This window comes from Salmo salar, chromosome ssa01 (genome assembly GCF_905237065.1).
Source record: "Salmo salar chromosome ssa01, Ssal_v3.1, whole genome shotgun sequence".
Taxonomy (NCBI): Eukaryota; Metazoa; Chordata; class Actinopteri; order Salmoniformes; family Salmonidae; genus Salmo; species Salmo salar.
Window position 1 is genome coordinate 169,189,434 of NC_059442.1, and position 20,934 is coordinate 169,210,367.

The window sequence follows — 20,934 nt, forward strand, 5'->3', positions numbered from 1 at the left end:
AAAGTGAATGTGGGATCAGTGGTAGTAAAGTGAATTGGGGATCAGTGGTAGTAAAGTGAATGGGGGATCAGTTGTAGTAAAGTGAACGGAGGATCAGTGGTAGAAAAGTGAATGGGGCATCAGTGGTAGTAAAGTGAATGGGGGATCAGTGGTAGTAAAGTGAATGGGGGATCAGTGGTAGTAAAGTGAACGGCGGATCAGTGGTAGTAAAGTGAATGGGGGATCAGTGGTAGTAAAGTGAATGGGGGATCAGTGGTAGTAAAGTGAATGGGGGATCAGTGGTAGTAAAGTGAATGGGGGATCAGTGGTAGTAAAGTGAATGGGGGATCAGTGGTAGTAACGTGAATGGAGGATCAGTGGTAGTAAAGTGAATGGGGGATCAGTGGTAGTAAAGTGAATGGGGGATCAGTGGTTGTAAAGTGAATGGGGGATCATTGGTAGTAAACTTAATTGGGATCAGTGGTAATAAAGTGAATTGATGATCAGTGGTAGTAAAACAATGGGGGATCAGTGATAGTAAAGACAATGGGGGATCAGTGATAGTAAAGTGAATGGAGCATCAGTGGTAATAAAGTAAATGGGGGATCAGTGGTAGTAAAGTGAATGTGGGATCAGTGGTTGTAAAGTGAATGGGGGATCAGTGGTAGTAAACTGAATGGGGGATCAGTGGTAATGAAGTGAATTGATGATCAGTGGTAGTAAAACAATGGGGGATCAGTGATAGTAAAGACAATGGGGGGATCAGTGATAGTAAAGTGAATGGGGGATCAGTGGTAGTAAAGTGAATGTGTGATCAGTTGCTTAAAGTGAATAGGGGATCAGTGGTAGTAAAGTGAATAGGGGATCAGTGGTAGTAAAGTGAATGGGGGATCAGTGGTAGTAAAGTGAATGGGGGATCAGTGGTTGAAAAGTTAATGGAGGATCAGTGGTAGTAAAGTGAACGGAGGATCAGTTGTAGTAAAGTGAATGGGGGATCAGTGGTTGTAAAGTGAATTGGGGATCAGTGGTAGTGAATGTTGGATCAGTGGTAGTAAAGTGAATGGGGGATCAGTGGTAGTAAAGTGAACGCAGGATCAGTGGTAGTAAAGTGAATGGGGGATCAGTGGTAGTAAAGTGGATGGAGGATCAGTGTTAGTAAAGTGAATGCGGGAGCAGTGGTAGTAAACTGAATGTGGGATCAGTGGCTTAAAGTGAATAGGGGATCAGTGATAGTAAAGCGAATGGGGATCAGTGATAGTAAAGTGAATGTGGGATCAGTGGTAGTAAAGTGAATTGGGGATCAGTGGTAGTAAAGTGAATGGGGGATCAGTTGTAGTAAAGTGAACGGAGGATCAGTGGTAGTAAAGTGAATGGGGCATCAGCGGTAGTAAAGTGAATGGGGGATCAGTGGTAGTAAAGTGAATGGGGGATCAGTGGTAGTAAAGTGAACGGCGGATCAGTGGTAGTAAAGTGAATGGGGGATCAGTGGTAGTGAATGTTGGATCAGTGGTAGTAAAGTGAATGGGGGATCAGTGGTAGTAAAGTGAACGCAGGATCAGTGGTAGTAAAGTGAATGGGGGATCAGTGGTAGTAAATTTAATGGGGGATCAGTGTTTGTGAAGTGAATGGGGGATCAGTGGTAGTAAAGTGGATGGAGGATCAGTGTTAGTAAAGTGAATGCGGGAGCAGTGGTAGTAAAGTGAATGTGGGATCAGTGGCTTAAAGTGAATAGGGGATCAGTGATAGTAAAGTGAATGGGGATCAGTGATATTAAAGTGAATGTGGGATCAGTGGTAGTAAAGTGAATTGGGGATCAGTGGTAGTAAAGTGAATGGGGATCAGTGGCAGTGAATGGGGGATCAGTGGTAGTAAAGTGAATGGGGGATCAGTGGTAGTAATGTGAATGGGAGATCAGTGGTAGTAAAGTGAACGGCGGATCAGTGGTAGTAGAGTGAATGGGGGATCAGTGGTAGTAAAATAAATGGGGGATCAGTGGTAGTAAAGTGAATGGGGGATCAGTGGTAGTAAAGTGAACGGAGGATCAATGGTAGTAAAGTGAATGGGGGATCAGTGGTAATAAAGTGAATGGGGGATCAGTGGTGGTAAAGTGAATGGGGGATCAGTGGTAGTGAATGTTGGATCAGTGGTAGTAAAGTGAAAGGGGGATCAGTGATAGTAAAGTGAATAGGGGATCAGTGGCAGTGAATGGGGGATCAGTGGTAGTAAAGTGAATGAGGAATCAGCGGTTGTAAAGTGAATGGGGGATCAGTGGTAGTAAAGTGAATGGGGGATCAGCGGTAGTAACGTGAATGGAGGATCAGTGGTAGTAAAGTGAATAGGGGATCAGTGGTAGTAACGTAAATGAAGGATCAGTGGTAGTAAAGTGAATGTGGGATCAGCGGTAGTAAAGTTAATGGGGATCAGTGGTAGTGAATGGGGTATCAGTGGTAGGGAATGGGGGATCAGTGGTAGTGAATGGGGGATCACTGGTAGTGAATGGGGTGATCAGTGGTAGTAAAGTGAATGGAGGATCAGTTGTAGTAAAGACAATGGGGGATCAGTGATAGTAAAGTCAATGGGGATCAGTGGTAGTGAATGGGGGGATCAGTGATTGTAAAGTTAATGGGGGATCAGTGGGTTTGAAGTGAATGGGGGATCAGTGGTAGTAAAGTGGATGGAGGATCAGTGGTAGTAAAGTGAATGCGGGATCAGTGGTAGTAAAGTGAATGGGGGATCAGTGGCTTAAAGTGAATAGTGGATCAGTGATAGTAAAGTGAATGGGGGATCAGTGGTAGTAAAGTGAATGGAGGATCGGTGGCTTAAATTGAATAGGGGATCAGTGGTAGTAAAGTGAATGGGGGATCAGTGATAGTAAAGTGAAACGGGGATCAGTGGCAGTGAATGGGGGATCAGTGGTAGTAAAGTGAATGGGGGATCAGTGGTAGTAAAGTGAATGGGGGATCAGTGGTAGTAAAGTGAATGGGGGATCAGTGGTAGTAAAGTGAATGTGGATCAGTGGTAGTAAATGGGGGATCAGTGGTAGTAACGTGAATGGGGATCAGTGGTAGTAAAGTGAATGTGGATCAGTGGTAGTAAATGGGGGATCAGTGGTAGTGAATGGGGGATCAGTGGTAGTAAAGTGAATGGGGATCAGTGGTAGTAAATGGGGGATCAGTGGTAGTGAATGGGTGATCAGTGGTAGTAAAGTGAATGTGGGATCAGTGGCTTAAAGTGAATAGGGGATCAGTGGTAGTAAAGTGAATGGGGGATCAGTGGTAGTAAAGTGAATGGGGGATCAGTGATAGTAAAGTGAATGGGGGGATCAGTGGTAGTAAATTTAATGGGGGATCAGTGTTTGTGAAGTGAATGGGGGATCAGTGGTAGTAAAGTGGATGGAGGATCAGTGTTAGTAAAGTGAATGCGGGAGCAGTGGTAGTAAAGTGAATGTGGGATCAGTGGCTTAAAGTGAATAGGGGATCAGTGATAGTAAAGTGAATGGGGATCAGTGATAGTAAAGTGAATGTGGGATCAGTGGTAGTAAAGTGAATTGGGGATCAGTGGTAGTAAAGTGAATGGGGGATCAGTGGTAGTAAAGTGAATGGGGGATCAGTGATAGTAAAGTGAATGGGGATCAGTGGCAGTGAATGGGGGATCAGTGGTAGTAAAGTGAATGGGGGATCAGTGGTAGTAATGTGAATGGGGGATCAGTTGTAGTAAAGTGAACGGAGGATCAGTGGTAGTAAAGTGAATGGGGCATCAGTGGTAGTAAAGTGAATGGGGGATCAGTGGTAGTAAAGTGAATGGGGGATCAGTGGTAGTAAAGTGAACGGCGGATCAGTGGTAGTAAAGTGAATGGGGGATCAGTGGTAGTAAAATAAATGGGGGATCAGTGGTAGTAAAGTGAATGGGGGATCAGTGGTAGTAAAGTGAACGGAGGATCAATGGTAGTAAAGTGAATGGGGGATCAGTGGTAATAAAGTGAATGGGGGATCAGTGGTGGTAAAGTGAATGGGGGATCAGTGGTAGTGAATGTTGGATCAGTGGTAGTAAAGTGAAAGGGGGATCAGTGATAGTAATGTGAATAGGGGATCAGTGGCAGTGAATGGGGGATCAGTGGTAGTAAAGTGAATGAGGAATCAGCGGTTGTAAAGTGAATGGGGGATCAGTGGTAGTAAAGTGAATGGGGGATCAGCGGTAGTAACGTGAATGGAGGATCAGTGGTAGTAAAGTGAATAGGGGATCAGTGGTAGTAACGTAAATGAAGGATCAGTGGTAGTAAAGTGAATGTGGGATCAGCGGTAGTAAAGTTAATGGGGATCAGTGGTAGTGAATGGGGTATCAGTGGTAGGGAATGGGGGATCAGTGGTAGTGAATGGGGGATCACTGGTAGTGAATGGGGTGATCAGTGGTAGTAAAGTGAATGGAGGATCAGTGGTAGTAAAGTGAATGGAGGATCAGTTGTAGTAAAGACAATGGGGGATCAGTGATAGTAAAGTCAATGGGGATCAGTGGTAGTGAATGGGGGGATCAGTGATTGTAAAGTTAATGGGGGATCAGTGGGTTTGAAGTGAATGGGGGATCAGTGGTAGTAAAGTGGATGGAGGATCAGTGGTAGTAAAGTGAATGCGGGATCAGTGGTAGTAAAGTGAATGGGGGATCAGTGGCTTAAAGTGAATAGTGCATCAGTGATAGTAAAGTGAATGGGGGATCAGTGGTAGTAAAGTGAATGGAGGATCGGTGGCTTAAATTGAATAGGGGATCAGTGATAGTAAAGTGAATGGGGGATCAGTGGTAGTAAAGTGAATGGGGGATCAGTGGTAGTAAAGTGAATGGGGGATCAGTGATAGTAAAGTGAAACGGGGATCAGTGGCAGTGAATGGGGGATCAGTGGTAGTAAAGTGAATGGGGGATCAGTGGTAGTAAAGTGAATGGGGGATCAGTGGTAGTAAAGTGAATGGGGGATCAGTGGTAGTAAAGTGAATGTGGAATAGTGGTAGTAAATGGGGGATCAGTGGTAGTAACGTGAATGGGGATCAGTGGTAGTAAAGTGAATGTGGATCAGTGGTAGTAAATGGGGGATCAGTGGTAGTGAATGGGGGATCAGTGGTAGTAAAGTGAATGGGGATCAGTGGTAGTAAATGGGGGATCAGTGGTAGTGAATGGGTGATCAGTGGTAGTAAAGTGAATGTGGGATCAGTGGCTTAAAGTGAATAGGGGATCAGTGATAGTAAAGTGAATGTGGGATCAGTGGTAGTAAAGTGAATTGGGGATCAGTGGTAGTAAAGTGAATGGGGGATCAGTGGTAGTAAAGTGAATGGGGGATCAGTGATAGTAAAGTGAATGGGGATCAGTGGCAGTGAATGGGGGATCAGTTGTAGTAAAGTGAACTGAGGATCAGTGGTAGTAAAGTGAATGGGGGATCAGTGGTAGTAAAGTGAATGGGGGATCAGTGGTAGTAAAGTGAATGGGGGATCAGTGGTAGTAAAGTGAATGGGTGATCAGTGGTAGTAAAGTGAATGGATGATCAGTGGTAGTAAAGTGAATGGGGGATCAGTGGTAGTAAAGTGAATGGGGGATCAGTGGTAGTAAAGTGAATGGGGGATCAGTGGTAGTAAAGTGAATGGGGGATCAGTGGTAGTAAAGTGAATGGGGGATCAGTGGTAGTAAAGGGAATGGGGGATCAGTGGTAGTAAAGTGAATGGGGGATCAGTGGTAGTAAAGTGAATGGGGGATCAGTGGTAGTAAAGTGAATGGGGGAGTGGTAACTCGTTTGTTGGGAAAGGAAGTTTAGTTGTTTGTTTCTGTTCGTGCATGTGTGTGTGTTTGTGTGTGTGTGTGTGTGTGTGTGTGTGTGTGTGTGTGTGTCTGTGTGTGTGTGTGTGTGTGTGTGTGTGTGTGTGTGTGTGTGTGTGTGTGTGTGTGTGTGTGTGTGTGTGGTGTGTAAGGGACGCTTCTGTCTGATCCTATGATTTTAAGGGTGCTTGGGAAATATAGGTGATTGAGAAGACAATGGGATATTCATTTTTCTCTCTCTCTGTGTTTTCCTCTGTTCCTCTGTGTGTCGCAAATCCTTTATAACATCAATGCTTTCACACACACACACACACACACACACACACACACACACACACACACACACACACACACACTCACACACACTCATACTGACACACACACACACTCACACACACACTTACTCTACATAACATACCTCCTATGGCTTTATATTTGACTGATGTTTTGTTCGGCATGTGAAATCTGAGTTCCAATAGGATACAGATGTAGGGTCTTAATTTGATCAACCTGTTGCAGGAGAACTTTACTTCCACTGCAGGATAACTTTCCTGAAATGCAGTACATTTAAAACCTGTAGTTTATTTGAGATATAAAAAGGCTTCAGAAATTTGTCATTTCCACTTTGAAATGTCAGACTTGATTTTCCCTCATGAAAAATGTATCAACCATACAGAAATATCCATTAATTATAATCTAGATAATAATTCACATTTCTTGTTTTCCTGCTGTAGCAAACTGGCTCAAATTATGAACCTACATCTATATTTTGTCGTCACTTTACTTTCATTAATCTGATGACTGTTATTTATTTTGTCCACTATGTTTTTCTGTTACCCGATTAAATTAATCATGTAACAATTAACTCATTCAGAATTTGGTGCACCACAGAAGAGTTTGTTTAAAGAGTGACCATCTCCTGAATTAAACTCTATAAGATATACCTATTACATATCCTGAGTTAAACTCTTTAAAGTATATATTTTTAACATCGATAAACAGTCATCTTATTAATCATTACCTCGTATCATATCATCATTCTGAACAGTCGGAACCTTCTAGGATCTGCAGAAACCCCAGCCTTACTCATGATTCAGTACTACACAAATTGGTTTAATTATTTGTTTACTAGCTAACTAAATAATAACAGGATAACATACACACTTAATACATGAGACAAAGGTCCCTAGCGGACTTTTACAATATGGTGGCTTGTTACACAATGACATAGAGCGGGAGAAAAAAAACACAGATCGTCTGTAAATTTCAGAACTATTCTTACAGTAATCATATAGTTTGCATACGAACCATCGCCCATTTGGAATAAGAAATCATGTATGTATTTATGTGTGAGTGCCTTTGTTCACCGTTTCTCTCTGTCGGAACAGCCCTCCTTAAGAAGGTTGTTGGCCTTTCAGCTGAAAACTGGCAAAGCTCTGATTGTCCGAAAGGGGTCTCCCCTTTCCCGTCTTCTACTGTTGTTCACTCTGGAAGATAGCTAGCCAGCCGTGCCAATGGTTCCAGTGGGGGGTGATGAGAGTAGCGTACTACTGTGATTTGAGAAGAGTAGTAGGATGGTTTGAGGAGTTCACTTTTCTAGATATTTGACTCAAGACAGCTAATCAGCTGTACCAGTGAGCTTCTCGTCTATTCCTCCGCGTGTTGATTGTCGGGGTACTTTGGACATGAGCTGCAGTCTCGCCGTCTTTCTGTTCTATTCTTAACAAAAAAATACTTTCATTGTTTTTCAAGGTTTCGTATGCAACGTTAAGGATGGAGACTTCATACCTTTTTCAAGTTACAGTATTTCCTCCATAACCTTTCTAATGACATCACAAAATAAAAAAGCAATATAACATTAGTTTTCTATAGCTCATCTCTGACCATTCTCCGCATTCTTATGTTAGAAATATTGTTCCAGTATTCGCTTTTTGAATGTGTTTGAGTTTCGTCGGGAAAAAGTCTGTTAACAAAGACCATTCCTTGGTGGATTTTACTGGAGGGGAAAAAGAGAGAGTCCTCTTCTGTAATTTACGACAGGGTGTGAGCTGTCAACCTCCCACCAGCTCCCTCCTCCCCTCTTCTGTTGGTGAGAGAAGGTCTGGTTATTGTCAACCATTGCCAAGCTGATCTGACCCATTGTGATCCTCACAGGACAGTCATGACATTGTCATTGTGTCGTTCATTTTGAAAAGCTGTATCACCTTGTCTTGTCATTTAAACAGAACATGGTAATTTTCTAAGTATATTCTCACCCATTTGATGTATCGAGTTTACACCCAGTTAGTGAATAATACCAGCTTGGGACACAATGAAGTGTAAGCTGAAATAGAGGTCTTCAGACAGCTTTATCTACTTCTACTTCCTCTTTGACGTAAACTCTTAGTCTCTGTGTGTGTGTGAGATGTGCGTATTTGTTCGTAAGTTCACGTGTGTGTGTGTGTGTGTGTGTGTGTGTGTGTGTGTGTGTGTGTGTGTGTGTGTGTGTGTGTGTGTGGTGGCGTGAACATGTGTGTGTGTGGGCATAGTAGTAAAATGGTATGTTTTGAGCTGGCAGAGAGGAGAAGGCAGCTGTGTAATGTTGTCCAGTGGGGTGTTGATATGTGTGAGGATGTTTGAAGACAGACAGACAGGAAGCAGTAGGACCATAATCCTCAGCTGTTGGAGTCCGTTTAAGCTCCGGAGGGTGTGTGTGTGTGTGTGTGTGTGTGTGTGTGTGTGTGTGTGTGTGTGTGTGTGTGTGTGTGTGTGTGTGTGTGTGTGTGTGTGTGTGTGTGTGTATATATGTGTGTGTACATGTGTGTGTACATGTGTTTATTGACTTTAACCAAGAAAGGCAGTTTGGTGGGTTTGTGTCTCAGAGAGTGGATGACTGGATGGATGTATTCTCTATGTGTTTATTGTGGGTGTTCCTGTTCAGTGTTTTTTCTCAGCTAGCTTAACCAGAATGCACTGTACTGCTGTATGCTGAGTCTGGCTTTGGAGCTGGTGCTGGCTCTCTCTGGCTCTCTCTGGAGCTGGTGCTGGCTCTCTCTGGCTCAGGAGCTGGTGATGGAGCTGGTGATGGAGATGGTGATGGAGATGGCGCTGCATCTCTCAGGGGTTGGAAAAAGAGCAGGCTCCCTCTGGTGCTGGAAAAAGATCTGACTGTCTCTGTTTCTGGAGCTGGTGTTGGAGATGGCTCTTTCTGTGTGTGTGTGTGTGTGTGTGTGTGTGTGTGTGTGTGTGTGTGTGTGTGTGTGTGTGTGTGTGTGTGTGTGTGTGTGTGTGTGTGTGTGTGTGTGTGTGTGTGTGTGTGTGTGAATGTGAAGCTTTGTCAGGTTGGATGCGGCGCGTCACTGCACAGCTATTTTCAGGTCTCTCCAGAGATGTTCGATCGGTTTCAAGTCCGGGCTTTGGCTGGGCCACTCAAGGACATTCAGAGACTTGTCTAGAAACCTTGGTGGCTCCAGACTTCTTCCATTTAAGAATGATGGAGGCCACTGTGTTCTTGGAGACCTTCAATCCTGCATAAATGTTTTGGTAACCCTTCCGTAGCACTCTGCCTCAACACAATCCTGTCTCGGAGCTCCACGGACAATTCCCTCGACCTCATGGCTTGGTTTTTGCTCTGACATGCACTGTCAACTGTGGGACCTTATATAGACAGGTGTGTGCCTTTCCAAATCATGTAGAAACATCTCAAGGATGATCAATGGAAACAGGATGCACCTGTGCTCAATTTCAAGTCTCATAGCAAAGGGTCTGAATACTTATGTAAATAAGGTATTATAGTTTTTTGATATATATATATTTCAACAATTAAAACAAAAAACAGTTTTTGCTTTGTCATTATGGTGTATTGTATGTAGATTGATGAGGATTTTTATTTTATTTTATCAATTTTAGAATAAGGCTGTAACATAACAAAAATGTGGAAAAAGTCAACGGGTCTGAATACTTTCCCGAAGGCCCTGTATCTCACATTCTCAAATATACTTTACATAACCTCAAAGATTATTTCAATGGTGCATGTATAGAAAATGAAATTGTTTCGACAAGAAAAAACTAAATGAGAGAGCGGAATACCTGAGTGTGAAGAGGGTTGTTTTAAAAGAGAGATGGCCTTCGCTGGCCCAACCTCTTAAGTCCCCTCAATTTACAGAGACAAAAGGTTCAAATGATGAATCCTGCCAGATTGACGAATCACACTTCTAATGAGTCAAAAATCCACCAAGCATGAAATCAGAATGAAATGTGTGACTATAATTCAAGTAGTGTTTACTCTAATCTCAGGAGGACTAACGGCGGGGACTAAACCCTGGGAGAGAGAGAGAGAGAGAGAAAGAGAGAGAGAGTGACAGGGGACCAGAGACAGAACGGCCCTCTCCCCTCCTCTCCTCTCCTCTCCTCTCCTCTCCTCTCCTCTCCTCTCCTCTCCTCTCCTCTCCTCTCCTCTCCTCTCCTCTCCTCTCCTCTCCTCTCCTCTCCTCTCCTCTCCTCTCCTCTCCACTCCCCTCCTTTACTCTCCTCTTCTTCCCTTTCTGCCTCTCTTCCTTCTCTCATCCTCTCCCCTCATCCCTTTCTCATCTTCTCTCCTGCCCTCTAACAATATTAAGCAAACAAACGAGAGTGAGTGAGTGAGCTAAAACGCTGAATCTAAAAAAAATCCCAAATTACCGGCTACGTTTTCTCCCACTTTCTACCTGTACCCATACTACCCACTGGTCTACCTGTACCCATACTACCCACTGGTCTACCTGTACCCATACTACCCACTGGTCTACCTGTACCCATACTACCCACCATTCTACCTGTACCCATACTACCCACTGGTCTACCATTACCCATACTACCCACTGGTCTACCTGTACCCATACTACCCACTGGTCTATCATTACCCTTACTACCCACTGGTCTACCTGTACCCATACTACCCACTGTTCTACCTGTACCCATACTACCCACTGGTCTACCTGTACCCATACTACCCACTGGTCTACCTGTACCCATACTACCCACTGGTCTACCTGTACCCATACTACCCACCAATCTACCTGTACTCATACTACCCACCATTCTACCTGTACCCATAATACCCACCGTCCTACCTGTACCCATATTACCCACTGGTCTACCTGTACCCATACTACCGCTGGTCTACCTGTACCCATACTACCCACCGTTCTACCTGTACCCATACTACCCACTGGTCTACCTGTACCCATACTACTCACTGGTCTACCTGTACCCATACTACCCACCATTCTACCTGTACCCATACTACCCACCATTCTACCTGTACCCATACTACCCACCATTCTACCTGTACCCATACTACCCACTGGTCTACCTGTACCCATACTACCCACTGGTCTACCTGTACCCATACTACCCACTGTTCTACCTGTACCCATACTACCCACTGGTCTACCATTACCCATCCTACCCACTGGTCTACCTATACCCATACTACCCACTGGTCTACCATTACCCATACTACCCACTGGTCTACCTGTACCCATACTACCCACTGGTCTACCTGTATCCATACTACCCACTGGTCTACCTGTATCCATACTACCCACCGTTCTACCATTACCCATACTACCCACTGGTCTACCATTACCCATACTACCCACTGGTCTACCATTACCCATACTACCCACTGGTCTACCATTACCCATACTACCCACTGGTCTACCATTACCCATACTACCCACTTTCTACCTGTACCCATACTACCCACTGGTCTACCTGTACCCATACTACCCACTGTTCTACCTGTACCCATACTACCCACTGTTCTACCTGTACCCATACTACCCACTGGTCTACCTGTACCCATACTACCCACTGTTCTACCTGTACCCATACTACCCACTGGTCTACCATTACCCATACTACCCACTGGTCTACCTGTACCCATACTACCCACTGGTCTACCTGTACCCATACTACCCACTGGTCTACCTGTACCCATACTACCCACTGGTCTACCTGTATCCATACTACCCACTGGTCTACCATTACCCATACTACCCACTGGTCTACCATTACCCATACTACCCACTGGTCTACCTGTACCCATACTACCCACTGGTCTACCTGTACCCATACTACCCACTGGTCTACCATTACCCATACTACCCACTGGTCTACCTGTACCCATACTACCCACTGGTCTACCTGTACTCATACTACCCACTGGTCTACCTGTACCCATACTACCCACTGGTCTACCTGTACCCATACTACCCACTGGTCTACCATTACCCATACTACCCACTGGTCTACCTGTACTCATACCACCCACTGGTCTACCTGTACCCATACTACCCACTGTTCTACCTGTACCCATACTACCCACTGGTCTACCTGTACCCATACTACCCACTGGTCTACCTGTACACATACTACCCACTGGTCTACCTGTACCCATACTACCCACTGGTCTACCTGTACCCATACTACCCACCATTCTACCTGTACCCATACTACCCACCGTTCTACCTGTACCCATACTACCCACCGTTCTACCTGTACCCATACTACCCACTGGTCTACCTGTGACTGAGTTGTAAATTAAATAGAGAATGTATCCCAAATGGCACTCCATTCCCTTTATAGTGCACTACTTTTGACCAGGGCCCACTGGCTACTGCACTATACTATAGTAGTGCACTACATAGGGTTCTTTGGGACTGAATTATTAACATTTATTCTGGGAATAGCCCATTCGCTCCGGCTCCATATGCAAATGATTTAGTCTCCATTTGGGAACTATTCATGGGGATTGGTCTCTTTTGTCTTGGATGCTCGGGTGTGTGTGTGTGTGTGTGTGTGTGTGTGTGTGTGTGTGTGTGTGTGTGTGTGTGTGTGTGTGTGTGTGTGTGTGTGTGTGTGTGTGTGTGTGTGTGTTTGGCAAGCGCTCACACTTCACTTGTTAAATCTGGTATAGAGAGACACAAAGCCGTGCTGTCCCATTTACACGGGCTAGCCATTTACGTCCGACTACCCTCCGTATACACGGGCTAGCTAACAGAACCGTCAGACTACCCTCACTCCCCAACACAACCGTCACTACTTTCCTCTACCCTCACTCCCCCCAACACAACACAACCATCACTACTATCCTCTACCCTCACTCCCCCCAACACAACACAACTATCACTACTATCCTCTACCCTCACTCCCCCCAACACAACACAACTATCACTACTATCCTCTACCCTCACTCCCCCCAACACAACACAACTATCACTACTATCCTCTACCCTCACTCCCCCCAACACAACTATCACTACTATCCTCTACCCTCACTCCCCCCAACACAACACAACTATCACTACTATCCTCTACCCTCACTCCCCCCAACACAACACAACTATCACTACTATCCTCTACCCTCACTCCCCCAACACAACACAACTATCACTACTATCCTCTACCCTCACTCCCCCAACACAACACAACTATCACTACTATCCTCTACCCTCACTCCCCCAACACAACACAACTATCACTACTATCCTCTACCCTCACTCCCCCCAACACAACCATCACTACTATCCTCTACCCTCACTCCCCCCAACGCTACACAACTATCACTACTATCCTCTACCCTCACTCCCCCCAACACAACTATCACTACTATCCTCTACCCTCACTCCCCCCAACACAATACACCCATCACTGTCTCCTACCCTCACAACACAACATAGTCACTGTCTCCTTTTAGTGGAGGAAAACAGTATAACTGGTATTGTATATTTGTAGGAATCTAATTTTTCCACACAAATTAGTTTTATTATTAATATTGTTTTCATGTTTGTTATCACCTGGTTGACATTGACTGTGAGTTATAATGTCATTATATTGTGGGGTTCATTTGTAATATTGTCAACTATAAATTATATTGCAAAATGTTCTTGAATCTAAGGTGAAGATGTTTTTTTTAAATTCCATTTGATAAATAATTGACAAAAAAACATTTGGTTTAGATATGCTGTATTAATGTGTGACATTTCAACATACCCAAGTATGTTGAAATGAGGTAGCATCAGGTGCCAAATCTGTGTGTTCAGCATCTGTCTGTGTTTTATTCTCTAATATTACTGCATTGTGTTGTTTAACCTCTCTGGGGTATGTGGGACGCTAGCGTACACACTATTCAACAGCCAGTGAAATAGCAGGGCGGCAAATTCAAAACAACAAAAATCTCATAATTCAAATTTCTCAAACATACAACTATTATATCCCATTTTAAAGATACACTTCTCGTTAATCCAACCACATTGTCCGATTTCAGAAAGGCTTTACTGCAAAAGCATAACATTAGATTATGTTAGGACAGCGCTGAGACAAAAAAAAACACACAGCCATTTTCCAAGCAAGGAGAGGCGTCACAAAAACCTGAAATACAGCTAAAATTAATCACTAACCTTTGACGATCTTCATCAGATGACACTCCCAGGCCTCAATGTTACACAATACATGTATGTTTTGTTCGATAAAGTTCATATTTATATCCAAAAACCCCATTTTACATTGGCGTGCCATGTTCAGAAAATGTTTTGCCTCCAAAACCGCCGGTGAATGAGCACATCAATTTACAAAAATACTCATCATAAACGTTGATCAAATTTACAACAGTTATTGAAAGAATTATAGATACACTTCTCCTTAATGCAACCGCTGTGTCAGATTTCAAAATAGCTTTACGGCGAAAGCACATTGTTCAATATTCTGAGTACAGAGCTCAGCCATCAAAGCAAGCTATACAGTTACCCGCCAAGTTCTGGAGTCAACAAAACTCAGAAATAGTATTAGAAATCTTCACTTACCTTTGCTGATCTTCGTCGGAATGCACTCCCAGGACTCCCACTTCCACAAGAAATGTTTGTTTTGTTCGATAAACTCCATATTTATGTCCAAATATCTCCGTTTTGTTTGCGCGTTCAGATCACTATTCCAAAGGTACAATGCGCGAGCGCAAAACCCTTGACGAAAAGTCAGAAAGTTCCATTACCGTTCGTAGAAACATGTCAAAAGATGTTTACAATCAATTCTTAGGGTCTTTTTCTCATAAATATTTGATAATATTCCAAACGGACAATAGCGTATTCATTACAGAGGAAAAAGAAGGAACGGCGCGCCTGCATGACTGCGCAGTAAACAACTCATTTGCCTCAGGCAGTCCACTTGTTTGAGTCAGCTCTTATTCTCTCCCCAGTAACAGTAGAAGCATGAAACAAGGTTCTAAAGACTGTTGACATCTAGTGGAAGCCTTAGGAAGTGCAAAATGAACCCTAAGTCACTGTATACTGTATACAGAGAAGAGAAGTTAAAGCTGAGAAGTTTTATGGCTGGGTTTTATGTTTAGTCTCTAGTTATATAGTTGGGCCTATATTCTTCTTCTATAGAAGGTATCTGCTGCATCTTTCCTCCTTGTCCGTAGTTCAACCGTCTAAAGGTGGGAGAGTGCCATTCCATTATGGGGGTTCCAAGTTCTATAGTGGTTCCAAGTTCTATTTAAGTGGTTCCAAGTTCTGTTATGCTGGTTGCAAGTTCTATTATGCTGGTTCCAAGCTCTATTGTGGTGGTTCCAAGTTCTATTATAGTGGTTCCAAGTTCTATTATAGTGGTTCCAAGTTCTATTGTGGTGGTTCCAAGTTCTATTATAGTGGTTCCAAGTTCTATTGTGGTGGTTCCAAGTTCTGTTGTGATGGTTCCAAGTTATATTGTGATGGTTCCAAGTTCTATTGTGGTGGTTCCAAGTTATATTGTGGTGGTTCCAAGTTATGTTACATTGGTTCCAAGTTCTATTGTGGTGGTTCCAAGTTATATTACAGTGGTTCCAAGTTCTATTGTAGTGGTTCCAAGTTGTATTGTGATGGTTCCAAGTTGTATTGTGATGGTTCCAAGTTGTATTGTAGTGGTTCCAAGTTCTATTGTGATGGTTCCAAGTTGTATTGTGATGGTTCCAAGTTGTATTGTAGTGGTTCCAAGTTCTATTATAGTGGTTCCAAGTTCTATTGTAGTGGTTCCAAGTTCTATTGTAGTGGTTCCAAGTTCTATTGTGGTGGTTCCAAGTTCTATTGTGGTGGTTCCATGTTCTATTGTGGTGGTTCCAAGTTCTATTGTAGTGGTTCCAAGTTCTATTGTGGTGGTTCCAAGTTCTATTGTAGTGGTTCCAAGTTATGTTGGTTCCAAGTTCTATTGTAGTGGTTCCAAGTTCTATTGTGTTGGTTCCAAGTTCTATTATAGTGGTTCCAAGTTCTATTGTAGTGGTTCCAAGTACTATTGTTGTGGTTCCAAGTTTAATTATAGTGGTTCCAATTTCTATTGTAGTGGTTCCAAGTTCTATTGTGGTGGTTCCAAGTTATATTATAGTGGTTCCAAGTTCTATATTGGTGGTTCCAAGTTATATTATGGTGGTTCCAAGTTCTATTGTGGTGGTTCCAAGTTATGTAATATTGGTTCCAAGTTATATTGTGGTGGATCCAAGTTCTATTGTAGTGGTACCAAGTTATGTTATATTGGTTCCAAGTTCTATTGTGGTGGTTTTAAGTTATATTGTGGTGGTTCCAAGTTGTACTGTGGTGGTGCCATAGAGAGTGTGCAGTGCTGAGGCTGTTGCTGGTGTTCTGCTTCTGAAGGCTGTGTAGATCTGTTAGGGTTTTGACTGAGTGAAGAGAGAGGCTCTGTGAAGCTCCGAACGTCTTGTCATCGATCACCTGCCAACCAACTTTCTGCCTGCCCTGTGCGCAAGTGCAGCCTGCCGGGACTTCTCCTTGGCTCCTCTCTTCTCATGCTGTTCCCTTTAGATTTTATACAAATACTTTATTTATATATCTTTGTTTTTTCTCACAATGGTTGTTGACCAAGCGGCTAGAAAGCAGCAGTAGTCTGTTCTCTCTCTCTCTCTCTTTTTCTCTCTCTTCCTCTCTCTCTCCCTCTCTCCCTCTCTCTGTCTCTCTCTCTCTCTTTCTCTCTCTCTCTCTCTCTTCCTCTCTCTGTCTCTCTCTCACTCTCTCTGTCTCTCGCTCTCTCTCTCTCTCTTTCTCTCTATCTCATCTCATCTCTGTCTCTCTCTCTCTCTCTCTCTCTCTCTCTCTCTCTCTCTCTCTCTCTCTCTCTCTCTGTCTCTTCTCTCTGTCTCTCAATTCAATTCCATTCAATTCCATTCAATTTGCTTTATTGGCATGACGTAACAACAAAGCTTATTTTGGATATTTACAATATGAAAAAATAAAAAATGAGAATCAAAATTGTCAACTGGACAACAGTAATAACAATAACCAAGGGTCAAAATAACCATACATTGAACAATAACAATAATCATACAGTAGAGGACATGTGCAGGTTGATTGGTCTGTCAGACACTGTCCCTCAACTTATGGCAGGCAGCAATGTAGTGCGCTGCCAACCCACAGCTCTCTGCGTCCTCCCCCAACAGGACGGGTAGCCTATCCTCATCAGAGAGGTCTTTGAAACCTTGAATAAGGGTTTCAAATTTGGGAAATGACACTCTCTAATTGTTTTATATTTCTGACATTTTGTGAGGAAATGCAGCTCCGTCTCAGGTTCTGCTGTTGTGCAGTGGCTGCACAGCCTTTCCTCTACAGGGAGCCAGGTTTTCCTGTTTCTACCCTTCTCAATGGCAAGACTGCTAACTCTCTCTCCTCTCTCTCTCTCTCTCTCTCTCTCTCTCTCTCTCTCTCTCTCTCTCTCTCTCTCTCTCTCTCTCTCTCTGCTCTCTCTCTCTCTCTCTCTCTCTCTCTCTCCTCTCTCACTCTCTCTGTCTCTGTCTCTCTCTCTCTCTCTCTCTCTTGCTCTCTCTCTCTCTCTTCTCTCTCTCTCTCGTCAAGTTCTCATGCTGCTGCCTGGCTGCTGCATACAGCACAATGCTGGTAGCCTGCCAGCTCACCAGACAGATGGTTCAGTTATTAGATGTGCATCATACCATTCCCTTCATGACACTAGCTTTTTAATCAAATTAAAGCAAAAAGCGGGGAGTCTATTAACTGTGTTTGTATGCAACTCTATAATGGTCGTCTCTACTACTACTAACCCCTCTCTACTACTACTAACCCCTCTCTACTACTACTAACCCCTCTCTACTACTACTACTGACCCCTCTCTACTACTACTACTAACCCCTCTCTACTACTACTAACCCCTCTCTACTACTACTAACTCCTCTCTACTACTACTACTGACCCCTCTCTACTACTACTAACCCCTCTCTACTACTACTAACCCCTCTCTACTACTACTAACCCCTCTCTACTACTACTACTGACCCCTCTACTACTACTACTAACCCCTCTCTACTACTACTAACCCCTCTCTACTACTACTAACCCCTCTCTACTACTACTACTAACCCCTCTCTACTACTACTAACCCCTCTCTACTACTACTGACCCCTCTCTACTACTACTAACCCCTCTCTACTACTACTAACCCCTCTCTACTACTACTAACCCCTCTCTACTACTACTACTAACCCCTCTCTCTACTACTAACCCCTCTCTACTACTACTAACCCCTCTCTACTACTACTACCCCCTCTCTACTACTACTAACCCCTCTCTACTACTACTAATCCCTCTCTACTACTACTAACCCCTCTCTACTACTACTAACCCCTCTCTACTACTACTACTAACCCCTCTCTCTACTACTAACCCCTCTCTACTACTACTAACCCCTCTCTACTACTACTACTAACCCCTCTCTACTACTACTAACCCCTCTCTACTACTACTAACCCCTCTCTACTACTACTAACCCCTCTCTACTACTACTACTGACCCCTCTCTACTACTACTACTAACCCCTCTCTCTACTACTAACCCCTCCATACTACTACTAACCCCTCTCTACTACTACTACTGACCCCTCTACTACTATTACTAACCCCTCTCTACTACTACAACTGACCCCTCTCTACTACTACTACTAACCCCTCTCTACTACTACTACTGACCCCTCTCTACTACTACTACTAACCCCTCTGTACTACTACTACTGACCCCTCTCTACTACTACTACTAACCCCTCTCTACTACTACTAACCCCTCTCTACTACTACTACTGACCCCTCTCTACTACTACTACTAACCCCTCTCTACTACTACTACTAACCCCTCTCTACTACTATTACTAACCCCTCTCTCTACTACTAACCCCTCTCTACTACTACTACTACTAACCCCTCTCTACTACTACTACTGACCCCTCTCTACTACTACTACTAACCCCTCTCTACTACTACTAACCCCTCTCTACTACTACTACTAACCCCTCTCTCTACTACTAACCCCTCTCTACTACTACTACTAACCCCTCTCTACTACTACTAACCCCTCTCTCTTACTACTAACCCCTCTCTCTACTACTAACCCCCTCTCTACTACTACTAACCCCTCTCTACTACTACTAACCCCTCTCTACTACTACTACCCCTCTCTACTACTACTAACCCCTCTCTATTTCTACTAACCCCTCTCTACTACTACTACCCCCTCTCTACTACTACTAACCCCCTCTCTACTACTACTACCCCCTCTCTACTACTACTAACCCCTCTCTACTACTACTAACCCCTCTGTACTACTACTAACCCCTCTCTTTACTTCTACTAACCCCTCTCTACTACTACTAACCCCTCTTTACTACTACTAACCCCCTCTCTACTACTACTAACCCCTCTCTACTACTACTAACCCCTCTCTACTACTACTAACCCCTCTCTACTACTAACAACCCCATATCTACTACTAACCCCCTCTCTACTACTACTAACCCCTCTCTACTACTACTAACCCCTCTCTACTACTACTAACCCCTCTCTACTACTACTAACCCCTCTCTCTACTTCTACTAACCCCTCTCTACTACTACTAACCCCTCTCTACTACTACTAACCCCTCTCTACTACTACTAACCCCTCTCTCTACTACTGCTAACCCCTCTCTCTCTCTCCCTCTCTATTACTACTAACCCCTCTCTATTACTGCTAACCCCTCTCTCCCTCTCTATTACTACTAACCCCTCTCTCTCCCTCTCTATTACTACTAACCCCTCTCTACTACTACTAACCCCTCTCTACTACTACTAACCCCTCTCTACTACTACTAACCCCTCTCTATCTCTCTATCAATCCTCAACCCAGAGCCTAACCAGTGTGTGTGTGTGTGTGTGTGTGTGTGTGTGTAACAGGGCACAAAGAGTAGACTGTTAAGTGAGCTGCTGGTATATGAGAGAGAGAGAGAGAGAGAGAGAGAGGCAGAGAGAGAGAGAGAGAGAATAAGAGAGAGAGAGAGAGACACAGAGACACAGAGAGAGAGAGAGACAGAGAGAGAGAGAGAGACAGAGAGAGAGAGCGACAGAGAGAGACACAGAGAGAGAGAGAGAGAGAGACAGAGAGAGAGAGAGAGAGACAGAGAGAGAGCGACAGAGAGAGACACAGAGAGAGAGAGAGACAGAGAGAGAGCGACAGAGAGAGACACAGAGAGAGAGAGAGACAGAGAGAGAGCGACAGAGAGAGACACAGAGAGAGAGAGAGAGAGACAGAGAGAGAGAGAGAGAGAGACAGAGAGAGAGCGACAGAGAGAGACACAGAGAGAGAGAGAGACAGAGAGAGAGCGACAGAGAGAGACACAGAGAGAGAGAGAGACAGAGAGAGAGAGAGAGAGACAGAGAGAGAGAGAGAGAGACAGAGAGTAGTAGTAGTAGTGAGCTGCTGGTATATGAGGTACAGTGTGAAGGGAGATTACACAGTTAAAAAGGGGGCAGAAACAGTTTAATGAAAGCATGTAGTCATAAAAGCTGTGGATGGGAAAAGTTCATATTTGGTTCTCTTCAAAGGATCCGATCTACGTAGCTTCATGCGTGCAGGGATATCTATAGCTTCCAGATTTACTATGGAAACATAAAAGTGTGTCGGCGTGTTTGAGAGAGCGAGAGAGACAGAGAGAGAGAGATGTAGTGTTTGTGCGTGCGTGCATGTTTGTGTGTGTTTGAGAGAGAGAGAGAGAGAGAGAGAGAGAGAGAGAGAGAGAGAGAGAGAGAGAGAAAGAGAGAGAGAGAGAAAGATAGACACAGAGAGAGAGATAGAGAGAGAGAGAAAGACAGAGAGAGAGAGAGAGAGAGAGAGAGAGAGAGAGAGAG

The 20,934-nt window shown here is 43.9% G+C and overlaps 1 protein-coding gene across 3 annotated transcripts in view; it reads left to right on the forward strand.

Moving 5' to 3' along the window:
• LOC106572331 (transcription factor 4) overlaps positions 1–20,934 on the forward strand; it is a 513,525-nt gene that overhangs the window by 372,716 nt on the left and 119,875 nt on the right. The gene's annotated exons all lie outside the window — the stretch shown is intronic.